The following is a 17,526-nucleotide window of genomic DNA, read 5'->3' as shown; positions in this document are numbered from 1 at the left end:
AACCTCCAAGGAAGTTTATAGTCTGTGGGGGTAGGAAGAGACATAAAAAAATAATCATCATGAACAATGTTAGATATGTCCTACGGGGGAAGGTAGATCATGGTAAATAAAGGTAATCAGGATTTCTGAGAGAATGGATCTAACTGCAGCAGAAAACAAGGTGGTCAGAGTATGCTTCATTAAGAAGATGATAGTTAATGAGGGAAGACATGAATGAGAACATTGGCTAAATGGACACATGGGGGAAGGCGTTCTAGGCGGAAGAAACAACTGCACTTAGGTCAAAATGTTCTTATTGTGTTGAAGTAATGACATTGTGATCAGTGTAGCTAGAATGAGCTAAAATGGAGCAAGTATGAGATAGAGCAATAGGAAGAAACAATAGAGAAGTACAGAGGGCACATGATGCAGGATCTGTAGGGACTGGATATTTATTCAACATTTTGAGCAAAGAAGTGACAAGAAGTCACCTGTTTTAAAGGGATTACTGACCAGCTGCTAAGTGGAGAATAGGTTTTAGGAAGAAAAGGTGGAAGCAGAAAGAAGTACAGAAATTTATTACAGTAACTCAGGTAAGAAATGATGGTGATTTAGATTGAAGTGGCAGCAGTGATGGTGATAAGATGTGTTCAGATTCTGCGTACATTTGGAAGGTAGGACCAACAGGATTTCTGCTAGATTAGATGTGGAGTGTGACAAACAGTGGAGGGTTAAGGATGGGAGTAATCAATCAGAGAATACAGTATCATCATTCTCCCTTGGAATTCACTGGTCTTCTTCCAAATGAGGATTATAATTGTAAAAAAAAAAATTCTGGGAGATTCTTAGGCTTTACCTTCTTTCTAGAATTCCAGTAAAAATGTATTTTAGACTCTGTGTGGTTTTAAATCTCTGCTCACAGTATTAATCTCTTTGTTTCTCTGGGCTTCATTCTGAATAACTTCTCCAGAATCACTATACACCTTAATCCAGACCTCTAATCCGATGTTTAATGTATATGAGGATTTAAATTTCACCTAAAAAATTTGGTTCCACTACCGAACTCTCTCCCAAGGTAGTGAGATGGCTTGATTCTAGAAGCTATCCTCATTTGTTTCCTGGCTCTCAGGGATCATTGCCCTTCATTGCCTGGTACTCAATATCTTAAAAACTGTTAATACTTTATCTGTTTTTATTTTTTAGTTATCTTAGTTGGAAGGTAAATCTGGCCCCTATTATTACAACTTGATTAGAACCAGGTATGACTTGGATTATAATCTTTAACCTGCTTGTAATAGTAACTACATTCAAAACAGAAGGTACTTGATATATTCTAATATTCTAATAAAAGATATATTCTAATATTCTAATAAAATATATATTCTAATAAAGGTGCTTGATATATTCTAATAACTAAGAAAAGATATGTTCTAATAACTAAATGAACAGGGAAAACGAGAATTGTTTTTAGATGAGGGTGGAACGAAATGCAGAGCCCTGATCATGCAAGGACTTTGTTCACTTTGTTCTCTCTGTATTTTTATTTTATTTTTTTCCAATTTATTTATTTTCAGAAAAACATTATTCATTATTTTTTCACCACACCCAGTGCTCCATGCAAGCCATGCCCTCTATAATACCCACCACCTGGTACCCCAACCTCCCACCCCCCCACCACTTCAAACCCCTCAGACTGTTTTTCAGAGTCCATAGTCTCTCATGGTTCACCTCCCCTTCCAATTTACCCAAATTCCCTACTCCTCTCTAACGCCCCTTGTCCTCCATGCTATTTGTTATGCTCCACAAATAAGTGGAACCATATGATAATTGACTCTCTCTGCTTGACTTATTTCACTCAGCATAATCTCTTCCAGTCCCGTCCATGTTGCTACAAAAGTTGGGTATTCATCCTTTCTGATGGAGGCATAATACTCCATAGTGTATATGGACCACATCTTCCTTATCCATTCATCCGTTGAGGGGCATCTTGGTTCTTTCCATAGTTTGGCGACCGTGGCCATTGCTGCTATAAACATTGGGGTACAGATGGCCCTTCTTTTCACGACATCTGTGTCTTTGGGGTAAATACCCAGGAGTGCAATTGCAGGGTCATAGGGAAGCTCTATTTTTAATTTCTTGAGGAATCTCCACACTGTTCTCCAAAGAGGCTGCACCAACTTGCATTCCCACCAACAGTGGAAGAGGGTTCCCCTTTCTCCACATCCTCTCCAACACATGTTGTTTCCTGTTTTGTTAATTTTGGCCATTCTAACTGGTGTAAGGTGATATCTCAATGTGGTTTTAATTTGAATCTCCCTGATTTTTAATATATAAACTGCATGTGTAAGTTTTTGACTACTCTAACATCTTTATGAATTGTGCCTTTTACTTTTATATACTGTTCTTTAATTCTATTTGGTCCTTTCAAGTTTAGTTGTACCTAGTCGGAAATTAATATTATAACATCTTTATTTTTGTTGCATTTGACTGGAATCTCTTTACTTCTCTCTTTATTTGTAATATATCTTTGTCATTTTATTTTTATTGTGTTTGAGAGACAGAGAGTGAGTGAGAGAGACAGAGAGCATGAGGGGGAGGAGGGAAAGAGAGACAGGAAGAAGCAGGCCTCCTGCTGAGTTGGGAGCTAGATGCATGGCTGGATCCCAGGACCCCAGGATCCTGACCTGAGCTGAAGGCAGACGCTTAACCAACTGAGCCATCTAGGCATCCCAGGGTTGAAACATTTTTATTTGATGATTTGTCTTACTTTGTTTTGTTTGAATGATTTGCTTTACATTGCTTTTTTCTCTTCTTTATTTTTGTAGTTGCATCAATTTGCTGTTTTTTTCCTTTGTTAATTTGGAGCTCAACTACACTTTTCCATATCTCATGAATCATTACTTTGCTTTTCTTGGCACTCATAATCTGTCATCTATTTCTTTGCTATTATTTAAAATATATTGCCAATTATTTTGTCTATTCAGATGTTCTAATTTTCCTACCTAGTTGTTTTTTTCCCCTGCTCCCAACTTTTATTAAGTGAGACCCATCTAATATCTTAACTTCTTCTCTGTGTCACTTCCAGATACATGAAATATCTGGAAAAATTTTGCTTTCCTTATATCCTTTCCACTATATTAAAGCTTAGGTTTTGGTATATTAATTGTGTATTTTAGAATTAGAATTTCACAATTAGAATTTCCATTGAATTTTCTTTGCAAGAAAACTACTTTGTTTTAGGGTGCATGTTTTGTGTTTAAATAATATTAACATTAATAATAATGTGATTTAATGTCACCTATAAAATACATAATATATTAGAATTACATATGTCTAACATTTCCAGAAGGTCTAAGAGATAAATCTATTCACACTAATCCGTGTTCTCCATTATTTCTTTCTTACACCTCCATCTTGAGGTCTCTGTTTTGCTTCATTTTTTTACAGTTTGAATAGAAGCTGTTTTCTAGGTATTGTTCTCAACTGGAGTATGTGATATGCTCTCTAACTTCTTACATGTATATAAAAATCTTTTAGGTAGTATTTTTGGCTGGTTATAGAATTCTTAGATTGTAATACTTTCTTCCCATTAGTTGTCTCTTACAGTTTATTTGGAGAGAAAGAGTCTATTTTTCATTGGATTTCATGAGCAATGCTGGTGACAGGAAAGGCATAAACTCTCAGAGTCTAGATTTTTTCACTACCTTTCCAACTACCAGTGTTATATATGAGAAGTTTAATGCTAACGTGAGTCTTCTTTCATCTACATAACTTGCTATTTTGGGTGCCAGGGTGACTCAGTTAAGCATCTGTCTTCAGCTCAGGGCGTGATCCCAAAGTCCCGGGATGGAGCCCTGCATCAAGCTCCCTGCTCAGTAGGGAGCCTGCTTCTCACTCTTTCTCCACTTGTGCTCTCTCTCTCTCAAATAAATAAATAAAATCTTAAAACAAAACAAAACAAAACAAAAACCCTTGCTGTTCTGTTCCAAGGCTAGATTTTTCCTTTATCTTAAGAGCTTCCAAATATGCCATAATATACCAGAATATGCCTAGCTGTTTCCTTTCCTGCTGGATCCTGCCTGAAACTCATCATGTCATTTGAATCTGCAAATTAAAGATTTCTTCAGTCTAAGAATTTTTTTATTATTATCAAATATTTAAATAATTTTTCATCTTCCTTGTGGGTTTCATAATTTTTTTGTCTTCAATGGAAACTACTATGATTTTCATATTATATCTCCCAACTCTTTCATTCAACTCATATTTTCTCCATCACTCTCTCTGGGGCAGGCTAAACAATGCCTCCTCTTGAAGTTGTCTATATCCTAATCCCTGGAACCTGTGAATATGCTACCTTGCAGATGTAATTAAGTAAAGAATCTTGATTTAAGGACATTATCCTGGATTATTTTGTTGAGCCAAGGTAATGACAAGAACACTTTTATATGGATCTTCCTTTTTTAAAAAAAGCAGAATGTTATAAAAGAGAGATGTTATATAGCTGGTTTGAAGGTAGAGGAGGGAGCTATGAATTAAAGATATAGGTGATTCTAGAAGTTGGAAAACACAGTAAAACACATTCTTTCCAAGAGCCTTCGAAAGAAATAGCCCTAATAGCCTAGTTTAAGCTTCTAAATACCTCCAGAATTATAAGGTAATAAATTTGTAAGGTTTTAAGCCATTGAGTCTATTGTAATTTGTTACAACAGCAATAAGAAATGAATATACTGATTTTTAATATTTTAAACCATGATTTGAGATAGTTCTTGTGCTGATTCTTTATGCCTAAAATTCAAGTATCAAAAACATTAGTCTGTCTCTTACTTTTCCTACTAAAATATCTGTCTATCCATCCATCCATCCATCTATCCAAGTATAACTAACATATAGTGTTACATTAGAAAGCATGTGTGAGCAGGGGTAGGGGCAGAGGGAGAGAGAGACAGAGACAGAGACAGAGAATCTTTTTTTTTTTTTTAATTAACATATAATGTATTCTTTGCCCCCAGAGGTACAGGTCTGTGACTCATCAGGCTTATACTCTTCACAGCACTCACCATAGCACATACCCTCAAAAATGCCCATAACCCAACCACCCTCTCCATATCCACCTCCCTCCAGCAACCCTCAATTTGTTTTGTGAGATTAAGAGTCTATTATGATTTGTCTCCCTCCTGATCCCATCTTGTTTCATTTTTTCCTTCCCTACACCCCCAAACCCCCCACTTTACCTCTCAAATTCCTCATATCAGGGTGATCATATTATAATTGTCTTTCTCTGATTTACCTATGTCGCTCAGTATAATACCCTCTAGTTCTATCCATGTCATTGCAAAAGGCAAGATTTCCTTTCTTTTGATAGCTGCATAGTATTCATATATATGTATATGAACATGTATATGAACATATATATGAATACTATGAATACTATGCAGCTATCAAAAGAAAGGAAATCTTGCCTTTTGTATATATATACAAATAATCCAATCCATATATATACATCCATATATATATATTTTTTTTTTTTGGGGGGGGGATTGGATTATTTGTTCTTTGGGTGTTGAGCTTGATAAGTTCTTTGTAGATTTTGGATACTAGCCCTTTATCTGATATGTAGTTTGTGAATATCTTCTCCCATTCTGTCAATTGTCTTTTGGTTTTGCTGACTGCTTCCTTTGCTGTGCAAAGGCTTTTGATCTTGATGAAGTCCCAGTAGTTCATTTTTGCCCTTGCTTCCCTTGCCATTGGTGATGTTTCTAGGAAGAAGATGCTGCAGCTGAGGTCGAAGAGGTTGCTGCCTATGTTCTCCTCAAGGATTTTGATGGACTCCTGTCTCACATTGAGGTCTTTCATCCATTTGGAGTCTATTTTTGTGTGTGGTGTCAGGAAATGGTCCAGTTTCATTCTTCTGCATGTGGCTGTCCAAATTTCCCAACACCATTTGTTGAAGAGGCTGTCTTTTTTCCATTGGACATTCTTTCCTGCTATGTTGAAGATTACTTGACCATACAGTTGAGGGTCTATTTCTGGGCTCTCTGTTCTGTTCCATTGATCTGTGTGTCTGTTTTTGTACCAGTACCATACTGTCTTGGTGATGATATCTTTGTGATAGAGCTTGAAGTCTGGAATTGTGATGCCACCAACTTTGGCTTTCTTTTTCAATATTCTTTGGGCTATTTGGAGTCTCTTCTGGTTCCATATAAATTTTAGGATTATTCCACTTTTTTTTGAAAACAATGGATGGTATTTTGATAGGGATTGCATTAAATATGTCAATTGCTCTGGGTAGCACAGACATTTTGACAATATTTGTTCTTCTAATCCATGAGCATGGAACGTTTTTCCATTTCCTAGTGTCTTCCTCAATTTCTTTCATGAGTACTTTATAGTCTTCTGAGTACAAATTCTTTGCCTCTTTGGTTAGGTTTATTCCTAGGTATCTTATGATTTGGAATACAATTGTAAATGGGATTGCCTCCTTAATTTCTCTTTCTTCTGTCTTGCTGTTGTTGTATAGAAATGCAACTGATTTCTATGCATTGATTATATATACTGACACTTTCCTGAATTTTGGAGTTTTGGAGTGGAATCTTTTGGGTTTTCCACATAAAGTATCATATCATCTGCAAAGAGTGAGTTTTACTTCTTCATTGTCAATTCAGATGCTTTTTATTTCTTTTTGCTGTCTAATTGCTGAGGCTAGGACTTCTAGTACTATGCTGAATAGCAGTGGTGATAGTGGACATCTCTGCCATGTTCCTGACCTTAGGGGAAAAGGTCTCATTTTTTCCCCATTGAGAATAATATGGGTGTTTCATAGATGGCTTTGATGATATTGAGGTACGTACCCTGTATCCCTACACTTTGAAGAGTTTTGATCAAGAAACGATGCTGTACTTTGTCAAATGCTTTTTCTGCATCTATTGATAGTATTATATGGTTCTTGTTCTTTCTTTTATTAATGTACTTACCACATTGATTGATTTTTGAATGTTGAACCAACCCTTGCAGCCCAGGAATAAATCCCACTTGGTCATGGTGAATAATCCTTTTAATGTACTGTTGGATCATATTGGTCATGGTGAATAATTTTTTTAATATACGGTTGGATCATATTGGCTAGTATTTTGGTGAGAATTTTCCCATTTATGTTCATCAAGGATATTGGTCTAAAATTCTCTTTTTTGATGGGGACTCTGTCTGGTTTGGGGATCAAGGTAATGCTGGACTCATAAAATGAGTTTAGGAGTTTTCCTTCCATTTCTATTTTTTGGAACAGTTTCAGGAGAACAGGTAGTAATTCTTTTTTAATTAACAATAATCGCACCTCGGATAAACCTCATTGGCTACGATACTGACACTGTACAAAGCTAATAATTCTTTTTTAAATGTTTGGTACAATTTCCCTGGGAAGCTGTCTGGCCCTGGGCTCTTGTTTGTTGGAAGATTTTTGATGACTGCTTCAATCTCCTTACTGGTTATGGGTCTGTTCAGGTTTTCTATATCTTCCTGGTTCAGGTTTATATGTCTCTAGGAATGCATCCATTTCTTCTGGATTGTCTTAATTTGCTGGCATATAGTTGTTCATAATATGTTCTTATAATTGTTTGTATTTCTTTAGGTTGGTTGTGATCTTTCCTCTTTCATTCATGATTTTATTTATTTGGGCCCTTTATCTTTTCCTTTTGATAAGTCTGGCCAGGGGGTTACCTATCTTATTAATTCTTTCTGAGAAAAAACTCCTAGTTTCGTCGATCTGTTCTACTGTTCTTTTGGTTTCTATTTCATTGATTTCCACTCTAATCTTTATGATTTCTCTTCTCCTGCTGGGTTTAGGCTTTGTTTGCTGTTCTTTCCCCAGCCCTTTTAGGTGTAGGGTTAGGTTATGTATTTGAGACCTTTTTTTGTTTCTTGAGAAAGGCTTGTATCTCTGTATATTTTCCTTTTAGGACTGCCTTTGCTGTGTCCCACATATTTTGAACAGTTGTGTTTTCATTATCATTTGTTTCCATGAATTTTTCCAATTCTTTAATTTTCTGGTTGATCCATTCATTCTTTAGTAGGATGTTTTTTAGACTCCATGTATTTGAGTTCTCTTCAACTTTCCTGTTGTGATTGAGTTCTAGCTTCAGAGCATTGTGGTCTGAAAATATGTGGTCTGAAAATAGGGAATGATCCTAATCTTTTGGTACTGGGTGAGACCTGATATGTGACCCAGGATGTGATCTATTCTGGAGAATGTTCCATGTGCACCAGAGAAGAATGTGTATTCTGTTGCTTTGGGATGGAGTGTTCTGAATAGAACTGTGATGTCCATCTGGTCCAGCATGTCATTTAAGGCCTTTATTTCCTTGTTGATCTTTTGCTTGCATGATCTGTCCATTTCAGTGAGGAGGGTGTTAAAGTCCCCTACTATTACTGTATTATTGTCGATATAGTTTCTTTGATTTTGTTATTAATTGGTTCATATAGTTGTCTGTTCCCATGTTAGGGGCATAGATATTTAAAATGGCTAGATCTTCCTGTTGGACAGACCCTTTGAGTATAATATAGTGTCCTTCCTCATCTCTAATTATAGTCTTTGGCTTAAAATCTAATTTATCTGATATAAAGTTTGCCACCCCAGCTTTCTTTTGATGTCCATTAGCATGGTAAATTTTTTCCACTCTGTCACTTTAAATCTGGAGGTGTGTTTGAGTCTAAGATGAGTTTCTCATAGACAGCATATTGATGTTTTTTGTTTGTTTGTGTGTTTTTTTTTTAATCCATTCTGATACTCTGTGTCTTTTGATTGGGGCATTTAGCCCATTTACATTCAGGGTAACTATTGAAAGGTAGGAATTTAGTGCCATTGTATTGCCTTACGGTGAGTGTTACTGTATATTGTCTCTGTTCCTTTCTGGTCTACTACTTTCAGGCTCTCTCTTTGCTTAGAGGACCCCTTTCAATATTTCCTGTAAGGCTGATTTGGTGTTTGCAAATTGTTTTAGTTTTTGTTTGTCCTGGAAGTTTTTTTTATCTCTCCTATTTTCAATGATAGCCTAGGTGAATATAGTATTCTGCATGTTTTTCTCATTTAGTCCTCTGAATATATCATGCCAGTTCTTTCTGGCTTGCCAGGTCTCTGTGGATAAGTCTGCAGCCAATAAAATATTTTTACCATTATATGTTACAGACTTCTTTTCCTAGGCTGCTTTCAGGATTTTCTCTTTGTCACTAAGACTTGTAAGTTTTACTATTAGATGATGGAGTGTGGACCTATTGTTATTGATTTTGAGAGGGATTCTCTGTGCCTCCTGGATTTTGATGCTTGTTTCCTTTGCCGTATTAGGGAAATTCTCTACAACAATTCACTCCAATATACTTTCTGCCCCCCCCTTCTTCTTCTGGAATCCCAATTATTCTAATATTGTTTCATCTTATGGTATCACTTATCTCTCAAATTCTCCCCTCATGGTCCAGTAGGGGTTTGTCTCTCTTTTGCTCAACTTCTTTATTCTCGATCATTTGGTCTTCTATATCACTAATTCTTTCTTCTACCTCACTTATCCTAGCAGTAAGAGCCTCCATTTTTTATTGCACCTCATTAATAGCTTTTTTGATTTTAGCTTGGTTGGATTTTAGTTCTTTATTTCTCCAGAAAGTGTTTCTCTAATATCTTCCATGCCTTCTTGAGCCCAGGTAGCACCTTGAGAATTGTCATTCTGAACTCTAGATCTGACATATTACCACTGTCCATATTGATTAAGTCCCTAGCCTTCAGTACTGCCTCTTGTTCTTTTTTTTGTGGTGAGATTTTCTGCCTTCTCATTTTATCCAGATAAGAATAGATGAAGGAGAGAATAAAATACTAAAAGGGTGGAAAAGATCCCAGAAAAATGTATGCTAACCAAATAAGAAGAGACCCCAAATCAGGGGGAGAATGAAGGGCATAAAAAGAAATTTTTCAAAAATTTAAATTTTAATTAAAATAAAAATTTTAATTTTATTAAAAATTTTAATTAAAAATAATTTTTTAAAAATAAAATTTTTAATTAAAAATAATATATATATAAATTTGACTGGTGAATAGAACAGAGCCACTCACTTGATTTTGCGTGAATTTTGGTCTCTTAGAAGAAACCATCTCCCAAAATTTTAAAGAAAGAAAAAAAAAAAATATATATATATATATACATACACACACACACACACACACACACACAAAGAAGGGTAAACATGATGAAGGGATGGAATATGCCTGTCAGGATAAAAATTTTTTAAAAATTCTAAAAAAAGAGTTGATAAGTTGGTTGGAAAAGGAAAGGATAAGTTGGTTGGAAAGGAATGAAAAAAAAAGTGGAGAGAATTTTCTCAGGTTAGAGACTAGAACAAAGCCCTGTGCTAGATTTAGGGTATATTTTGATCTATTAGAAGAAATTATATCCCAAAACTTTTTTAGAAGAAGAAACCTTATATGTAAACAAAAAATAAAGTAAGATACAATGAAGAAAAAAATATGACTGTAATAATGAAGATTTAAAAAAAATTTTTTTAGAAAGGTATTAAGATAAACTAGTTAACATTAAAATAGGAAGGAGGAAAAGTTAAAAAAAATTAGAATAAGAAAAAATAAAATTAAAAAAATTTAATTAACTTTGCAAGACTAAAGAATCATCGGGAGAAAACCATGAATCCCATGCTTTGCTTTCCCCTCCTCTGTAATTCTGCTGTTCTCCTTGATCAGTGAGCTTGGTCTTGGCTGGATGTTCTTGATGATCTTCTGGGGGAGGGGCCTGTTACAGTGATTCTCAAATGTGTCCCTGAGGTGGAATTGCGCCACCCTTGCCAGGGGCTGGGCTAAGTAATCTGCTCGAGTTCACTCTCAGGAGCTTTTGTTTCCTAAACACATTCTGCAGAGCTCTGGAGGACTGGAAAAAAAATGGTAGCCTCCCAATCTCCTGCCTGGAGGAGCCAAGAGCTCAGAGCTGCTTCCCTCAGTGCGCCCTTGGAGAAAAGCAGTCAATCATTCCCATCTCCCTGGTCTCTGTCCACACTCTGAGCTCACCTGGCCTATGACTGAGCGTTTCTTTCTCTGGCACACAGCCGTGTTTGGAGTCTCCAAACCCAGCAGATTTTTGCTGTATTGCTTTTTGGTGGAGGAAGGTAGATCTCCCCAGATCTGCCACTTGTGGGGTCCCTGCTCAAAGAACAGTTGCCCAACTGTGTTGCAGATCACAGTTTAAGGTAACACCAAGCTGGGAGCTCACTCCTTGGCTCCTTCTCTGTAGTCAGCTTCCCTGCTCTGATACCTGTGAACTCTGCTACATTCAGACACCCATGATCCTTCTGTGACCCCACGGGACCCAAGACCACACTGTTTCTGTGAGGGCCCCACCCCCACTTAGCCTCTGGAGTGATGTCCCTCAGTTGAGCAGACTTCTAAAAGTCGAATTTTGTGCTCTGTTGCTCCTCCACTTGCGAGGAGTGGGTCCCTCCCCTGTAGTCTATCTTCCTGTGGCTTTCGGATTCACTTCTCCACACATCTTACCTTTCAGAAAGTGGTATATTTTCTGTTTCTAGAATTGCTGCTCTTCTTCTCTTCCACCTCCTGTTGGCTTTGTACATGTTTGGAATGGTTGGATAACTATCTAGCTGTACTCCTGTGACCTGATGTCATCTCAGTCTGCCACTCCTCTGCCATCTTGACTCCTCCCAAAAGGGAGAGAATCTTAAGTAGGTTCTGTGTCCAGTGTGAAGCCTGACATGGGGGCTTGACCTCACAACCCTGACATCATGACCTAAGATGAAACCAAGAGTCAGATGCCTAACTGACTGAGCCACCCAGGTGCCCCGATTTTTGGAATAATTTAAGAATAATAGCAATTACCTCTTCTTTAAATGTTTGATAACTTTGACTTGTAAAGCCAAGTCTGGACTTTTGTTTGTGGGGAATTTTTGATTACTGATTCAATTTCATTCTGTTCAGAATAATCATTCTGTTCAAATTTTCTATTTCTTCTTGATTTAGGTTTGGAAGGTTATATGTTTCTAGGAATTTATCTATTTTTATTAGGTTGTCCAATTGTTGGCATGTAATTTTTTGGTATATTTTCTTATGATATTTTGTATTCTGTGGTTTCAGTTATTTCTCCCCTTTCAGTTCTTATTTTATTTATTTGAATCCCTTCCTTCTTTTTCTTTTTTCCATGAGTCTGGCTAAAATTTTATCAATTTTTAAAAAATCTTTTAAAAGAATCAACTCTTTATTTCATGGACCTGTTCTATTTTATTTTTAGTTTCTATTTTTTTTCAGCTGTAATCATAATGATTTCCTTCTTTCTGCCAGCTTTGGACTTTGGTCGTTCTTTAGGTTAAAGTTGGGTTGTTTATTTGAGATTTTTTTTACTTTCTTGAGGAAGCCTGTATTGTTATAATCTTCCTTCATAAACAGCTTATGCTGCATCCCAAAGATTTGGTACCACTGTGTTTTCATTTTTATTTGTCTCCATATAGTTTTTAATTTCTTCTTTGAGATCTTGGTTGACCCACTCATTTTTTTAATGCTACTTAACCCTTGCATATTAGTGTTCTTTTTTAGATTTTTTTCTTGTGATTGCTAGTTTCAAACTGTTCTGGTCAGATAAGATGCGCAATATAATTCAATGCTTTTGAATTTATTGAGTCTTGTTTTGTGGCCTAACGTGATCTCTTCTGAAGAATGTTCCCTGTACACTTGAAAAGAATGTATATTCCACTGTTTTTGAATGGGATGTTCTGAATATAATTGTCATATTCATGGGATACAATGTGTCATTCAAAACCACTGTTTCTTGTTGATTTTTCAGTTGGATGATCTATCCATTGATGTAAGTGGGGTGTTATCCCTTGGCTGATTTTTAACCTGGAGTTAAGTCCCACTAATTACAAAAATTCACAACATTAAGACTTGTTGTTTTTAAGAACCAAATGTTATGGGACTTGGCTTCACAGTGTAGGTCCCTAGTATGTGGGATGCCTAGTGTAGGGTCCATTCCTCTCTATTCTCTGTGCTTGTGGTGTCCTTCTCATTTGTGGTTAGCCTCTCTGGGAATTTGGATCCTGACTGAGTCTCTGTCCTTCTACTATTTTTTGTATGACAGCCTCTCTATGATAATATATGGAGAGTATATTTTTCCCATTTCCAGGTCATTTGGGGGGTTAGCTGCACTGATGTGGATGTTATCTAGGTATACCTATGGGAAGAAGTGAGCTTAGAAACCTCCTACTCCATTATCTTAAAAATTCTTTTTGTGTGTGCACTCTTAAGTATCCTTAAGTGTGCTTATTATTTTTATATTCATGTTTTCCTGTGCCTCCTTTACTATTGAACATTCTGTCCTGACTGATACACTTCTTTTTCTGGTTGCTGGGTCCTACATGATGTGTCATTATTTTTCCTTGCCAGCTCACTGGGAAATACACTACTGGTACAATGCACAGCTATTTCTATCTATAATCCAGCCATGGAAAAGCAGATAGCCTGTAAGTCTCCTAATCAAGATACCTGGAGGAAGACTGCCTACCTTCTGCTTTCTTTATACTCTGCATGCACCAGGCCAAAGATCACTCATTCCATCACTTAAGCTCCTCCTCCATCTTTTCAGGGTCAGGGAGTCTTCACATGCCTGCTCAGTGTTGTTGTTGACCTTTCCATCTGGGATTCATAAGAACCTGGTTATGATCCTCTACCTAGGGCTTTCTGGTGCTGGTTTCCAGGTTTTAGACCTATTGCAACAGTTAGCCTCACGCCATTTCTTACATCTAGGTGGCCCACTGGATCCAAAGCTTCACTTCATTTGGTCGCCTGTTAGTGCCATTTGACTCAAATGGGACCAAATGATTGAAATTGGTGCTGGAAAAGAAGAACGCTACATTCAGGTCATTATCTTCCTGGAATTCTAGGGTTGCGGATTATTTTTCTTTATACTTTCAAATAATTATTCATCATATGCCTTATTTTTTTCTCATTAAATTCAATGTATATCAAGTGTTGATTATTTTTTTAATGGTATCATCTCCATTAAAAAGTTTATCTTCATTTGCAATATTCTGGAGCATGTCTTCACTTGGTTCCTTTAAAAAGGTTAATATATTTTCAGATACTCTGCATACCAGAGAATGTCATATTGGTGACTTTCCATGCAAATAATACCGTGATTCATTTTTTGGATTATTTATGAGATTTCTTCAGATATAACTCTTTTGTTCTGGCCTAGATTGATCCAGAGGAGAAAAATGTCTTTCTGACTTTTTATTTTTTACTCCTTTAATATAGTACTCCTTTCAAATGATATGCTTGAAAATCATTTTTACTTGTAGCCAATTATTTTTTAAAACCTGAAACATGATGATGCCTATTTCTAAGTTACAATTTTACTTAAGTGTGGAAATTTTTTTAAGTTACATATTTTATTAGTGATGCCAACATCCATTCATCCTGTGTTCTTAGGATAATGCTATCATTTTTAAGATAGAGTTCTTGCTTTATTCTTCCTGAAGGTCATCTTTCTGCAAGTTTATAATATATATATAGTTATTTCTTCAGTGATAAGGTTATGGTTGTCACTTTCACCTTCTATCTTACTGATTCAACATTTAGTCATGAGCTTGGTTTTGTATGGTTTCAGGCAAAATTAACATGTTCAAAATGCCTACTGTGTACTAGGAATAGGTTCAATATTAATAGTATTTTCCACCGGAGAACTTTAGCATGTTGCGTTATACAACTGCAGGACACCATTTACTTTATAGTCCTCAGGATTGTACAGTGGGGTGTTTCTGATTAGCCTAGAACATACCATTAGCCTTCCTTTACATATGGAGAAACATAGAGAGGTTGAGTGATTTTTCTCATGACCATATGGTGAAAAAATAGCCAAGCCAGTTTTAATATCAGATGTTTGGACTCCAATTTTCACACTCTTTTTGTTCTATCATACAACAGCTCCCCATAATAACCAGCTTTTGGCTGCTTCCAACAGTGCTTTTATTTGGTCTATTATAGATTTCATTTTGTTTTTTACTTTATCCTGGTCTGTTCTTGTTTAATAGATGTCCTGTCCCTTTTTATCTCTTTGAGAATAGATTTTATCCCTTTTCTAAAATCTTCTTGCTGCAAATCTACTTTGGGGTTATGTTTATCTCTGAGCTCCCACAGTTTTGCTCTACTTTAGTGTTACAAAAGTTTTTCAATGATACAGATTATTTTTTTCTTATACTAACCCAGTCTTGAATTTAATCTGTGGAACTTTATGTTTCTGCTGAAAATGTGTGTGTGTGTTTAAACATATATATGTGTATGTGTGTATACATACTTTATGTTTCTGCTGAAAATGTGTGTGTGTTTAAACATATATATGTGTATGTGTGTATACATACATGGATATGTACCTACCATTTTTGCTTATTTGCTTGCTTATATACTTTTGAGAAAAACATACCTGCATAACATGACAAATCCACAAACTTACATAAATATTCCAACGTTTTTTAAAGGATGATTGCGCCTTGAAGAAACAATATTATTTTTGTTGACTTTCCCTTAAATTCCCTTAAATTCTATATAAGGTAGGACCACTTCCCCACATCACAATTAGTATCTTGGGATTTTTACAAGTTCTTTCAATCATTATTATAATTCTACATTCTAAAACCCCCCTTCAAATAACAACGGTTAACTAATTTTGGAAACTAGATTATCCTCAGTAGATGCTCTTAAGTTATTGTGAATAAAAAAACTGATCAGTACCTGCAAAATATCCACTTACATGACAACTCTTTACTTCCTGCTTGTCTGATAATACTGAGGAATATTCTAGTTGTTCATTTGAACTACTTTGTTTTGAAGTGTTTGGCTTGGAGCAAAAAAGAAACTAAATTAATCAGGGTTGCTTATTCCTGTCCAGTGACTTATATGAAATGAAATTGATAGCCTGGTCTTATGTTATACAGATGGTTCTTGCTACGCAAGTAAACTCTACATGTAGAGATTCACTTTAACTAAATATGTGAGGAGAGAAAAACATTTATCTATCATTCTCAAACATGGTTGGTTTGCAAGCTGGCTTTGGCCCCACCTTACTTCTGTTGTCAAATTATTCAGACTAAAAATAATTCAGGATGATAAAAAAGGACATCTTTGTTGTTCCCACTTATAACCTGTTAGGTTTACTTCAGAAATTAAATTAATAGAGGGGTTAAATCTTAGGGATGCATACATTTTCAAGAAAGTAATCCAAAGGTTATCAAACCTTTTCTAATTATGTTTGTATCTCCAAACAACATTCCAATAATTCATTTAAATAAGTTTTTAACCAAGATCGAATTTTGGTACTTAGATTTCTCTGTTCTTCCTTCCAGAGATTGTATAAGCAATGAAATACAGGCTTAGTGAGCCTACTAAATTACATTACCTAAATACCTAAATAAGTTACATTACCTAAATACATTACCTAAATACTAAATACATGAAGCAGATCACCCAGAAATGTCAACTAGTTGGGCAGGCATGACAGGGATCTTAAGTAGATTAAAAGATGTGGTAAAAAGTAAAGGAAAGGGAGCAAAAGAGGTATGAAGAGCTGGGAGATAAAGAGTGACAAACCTCAGAATGGAGACAAAGTGATTGATAATGTGTTCATTAATAACAGTGTCTATGAAAGGCTGCTGCTATCTCAACCTTGGGTGAACTTGTCCTGTGAGTTACTGCATTACACCAAGCAAATAAATCCTATAGAAATTGATGTACATGGTATCAAAGAGACAGAGTATCAAGAAGTTATTAAGAAACTTCTGGTATTTAAGTATACTGATGAGGGTAGCTTAAAAGGAATGGGAAGACTATATAAAACTGAGGAATTCCTATACATGGAAATAATGAAGATCTTTTATAGGATGCTTGACCTTATAATTTGTAAGGAGCCAAAAATCACCTGCACAGCAGTGAGTTTGCCTATACAAAATTTCAGTATGTGCAATTTCACTAAATTATGCCTTTTTGGCTAGTGTTCATTACATTTTTTGAGATAAATTGAAAAAGACAAATGGAACTTGTGAGTAGAAAATGGAAGCAAAGCAAATGGTGGTGGGGGTGGGGAGGTGACATTCCTAACATAGTCCTGGCAAGATGAAGGAAACTGAAGGTCCTAGAACTGATTTCAGATTTGGCAGCATTGGTAGGATGTTACATGGAGAGAGCTAAGCTATTATATATCTATGTGGTTTTGAGAGGACTCTTGAGAAATAACTTTTAAAATATCCCAAATATCTAAAATGTCACCCCATCATTCACTATTTGTCTATTGCTCTGAGATACCATACATTTGACAATTGGAACTGGCCCTCTCCCCTACTGATGATATCAATAAATGAATAAAAATCAGTGCAAGTAGTAGAATATCCACAGGCCCTTTCAGCCTTTGACAACTTTTGCTTTCCTTTTAAATTGCCTTTTCTAGTTTCTGAGCTCAGTAGGATGTGACCAACCATTTCCAATTTCAGCAACACCCTTAACCCTTTGTACCAGAG

General features: G+C 35.9%; 1 non-coding gene across 1 annotated transcript; it reads right to left on the bottom strand.

Annotated features, from left to right (window-relative positions):
* Positions 1–7,208: 7,208 nt before the first annotated feature.
* Positions 7,209–7,351, bottom strand: LOC122897438. Its single transcript, XR_006382532.1, has one exon. It is a non-coding gene; the product is annotated as a U4 spliceosomal RNA (small nuclear RNA).
* Between the last annotated feature and the right edge of the window lie 10,175 nt (positions 7,352–17,526).

The sequence above is a fragment of the Neovison vison genome, chromosome 1 (genome assembly GCF_020171115.1).
Source record: "Neovison vison isolate M4711 chromosome 1, ASM_NN_V1, whole genome shotgun sequence".
NCBI lineage: Eukaryota > Metazoa > Chordata > Mammalia > Carnivora > Mustelidae > Neogale > Neogale vison.
Note: the sequence above shows the minus strand (reverse complement) of the source record. Positions and strands in the feature narration are given on the sequence as shown.